This window comes from Taudactylus pleione, unplaced genomic scaffold, assembly GCF_031769625.1.
Source record: "Taudactylus pleione unplaced genomic scaffold, aTauple2 ptg000116l, whole genome shotgun sequence".
Taxonomy (NCBI): Eukaryota; Metazoa; Chordata; class Amphibia; order Anura; family Myobatrachidae; genus Taudactylus; species Taudactylus pleione.
Window position 1 is genome coordinate 6,726,117 of NW_028284518.1, and position 2,730 is coordinate 6,728,846.

At 42.4% G+C, this 2,730-nt stretch overlaps 1 pseudogene; it reads right to left on the reverse strand.

Moving 5' to 3' along the window:
• Nucleotides 1-263: 263 nt before the first annotated feature.
• On the reverse strand, nt 264-1,976 carry LOC148524744 (uncharacterized; annotated as a pseudogene).
• Between the last annotated feature and the right edge of the window lie 754 nt (nt 1,977-2,730).

The window sequence follows — 2,730 nt, forward strand, 5'->3', positions numbered from 1 at the left end:
CATACTTCCCCGCTAAAAGGTTGCGTGTCCTCACGGAAGAAATTACCTTTCAAGGTCCCTCATAAAACAGTCTCTAGTACATTACCGTGGGAGCAATGCAAGATCAGAATAACGCAGTTACCAACAATATCATGTCCGCTACATAGTAAGAGAGAAAAAAATTTCAAAAATCACATTTCAGTAAACTTTAGTTACCAACACAGCATATCAATGTAAAACCGTTATTACAATCAGGTGTTAGAAAGTTACCCCTGCCGACCACCCTATTGTCTACAGTATATAGACGGAGCACCTTTGTTCCTTTATCCTTGCTTTCTCATTGCCTGTTGCAGAAGTAAGACAAACTCTTCACCGCTTATTGAAGCGTACTCGCAGTCTGGGGGATGCTGCTCTGGAAAAAGCCATTTCACTGCCCCTTTAGTTTCGCTCAGAAATCTCACAGGATCAAGAGGATCAGACGTTGACTTCTCTAAATCCGTTGCATTGGGTTTAGGGGGAAACCCCAAGTCTTCCCTTGTAGCTGTGTGGATCACTTCCTCTGTGTCCTTTTCCTGGTCAGCTGCACTTGAATTGGCCTGATCAAAGTTGACCATATTAGCACCGATGTCCTGCATTTTGGCCTTGCCCTCACATGCTGGCTCTGGAGGAAGTTGTGGTCTGGTCATATCCTGCAGGTTCTGCTGCACTTTCTCACTTCGTTCCTCCACAGTTCGCTCATCTATTCGTCCCAATGATTCACTTTCTTCTGGGACTTCAGGATATTGTTGTGTGCATCCATATGGTCTCTCTGAGGAGTATGGTGGGTAATGACTCATCAAATAAGGCTGTGGTTGATGTACACTTTCTGCCATGTTTTCTGCTTCTGCGCACTCGTCTCCACTTACACTGTATTGGCAGTTTTGCTGGTAGTCACGTGGAGGTCTTCTGCGATATGGATAGTGCCAGTAATGCTTGTGATTTGCTGCATATCTGCTGCCTTTAACTGGAGCACCATCAGGACCAGTGACGTTTGTTGCCTGTACACCTTTTTGTCCATTGATGACATCAAATTCTACAAATTCTCCATCTTCTAGGCTGCGATGGTATTTTCTTGGGTTGTTCTTTTGAATTGCCGTATAATGAACAAAAATATCATTCTTCATGTCATCAGGTTTTATGAATCCATAGCCATGTTGCACATGGAACCATACGACTTTGCCTGAAACTCTTCTCCCTATGGCTGATGTAACATTGCCTGCAGGTGGTGTGCTCACAATTTCTATTTGGTTTTGTAATATTGGGCCTAGACACATCCCGGGGTTGACCTTCTTCCATCAGTTGACATATGGGTCGTCCTTGTGAATCAAAGCGATTGGTTGCTCTCCTCCTCTCTGTTCTCCACTTTGGTTCGGTAGAGCCAAGCATCCCAGGTAACAATAAGTTGCGAATCTCTCTGCATCTCTGCCATCTCTACTGTCAAATTTTCTATTTGCCTTCTAAGAGCCTATAAAGGGCCAATGTGTTCGGGTTCCCTCCCCATTGGCCCCTTCAACAAGCTGGGTTACTAGAGCTTCATCTGTATTTCTGACTTCTTCTGCATCTAAGGCTTGTATCGCACGTAAAGCTTCTTGCAGGTTTAGAGCGTAATCGCGAAGAGTTTCTCCCGGTCGCTGTTTGCAAGCATAGAATTTTAATTTTAGTGCAGATAACATCCGAGTCTCAAATGTGGTTGCCAATCTTTTCAGCACTTGACCCACGTTCTGCCTCTCATCCAATGGCCACAACATAACTTCTCGAAGGGCGGATCCTTTCAGTTGGCCTATTAAGATTTCAACTTGTTGTTGGTCGCTCAAGGGATACAGCCGAAACATCGAGTTCATCTTGTTTTTGATTTCACTGAAGGTATTTCCTTCTGTGCCATGAACATCTCCACTGTAAGTTGGGAGCCATGGGGCTCCAAAGTAGTATGGTAGTGTAATTGGGTTAATTTGTGCCATTGCCGGGTTTGCTGGTCCTGCTTCGCTGCTGGGCGGCTCTGCTGGTGCAGGTTGTTCTGTCGACATCTTTCCCTTAGGTTCCCAATCTCCTTACTTTAGACTCTGAATCCTGTTTATAGTGACGCCAAATGTAGTACCCAGGTGTAGTATGAAATGGTGACTGTAGCTAAACTGTTTTACCTGGTGAACTGGATTCTCATACAGATTCTTTCCACTTGTCAGAGAGGTAAGGAAGATCAGTCCAGACAAAGGGTCATTCAAACAGTCTGCTCTGCGGAGAGCCGATTTATTAGAAATAACTGCAGTTTTGTGAATTTGAGAACTGGCTTCCAAACCCAAGCTGCTTACTAAAATAATCGGTTAACAATAATCTGGTTCATATCACAACACTCAGCAATATAATATGCAAATACAGTACAGGTTGAGTCTCCCATATCCAAAATGCTTGGGACCAGGGGTATTTTGGATAACGGAATATTCCGTATTTTGGAATATTTGCATAAAATAATGAAATATCTTGAGAATGGGACCCCAATATACACACAGAATGCATTTATGTGTTATATACATCTTATACACATAGCCTGAAGGTCATTTTATACTATGTTTTTTATAATTTTGTGCATCAAAAAAAGCTTGTGTAAATACATAAAAATTCATTTATGTTTCATACACACCTTATATACACAGCCTGCAGGTTATTTTATACACTATTTTTAATAATTTGTGCTTTAAACAAAGTTTGTGTACATTA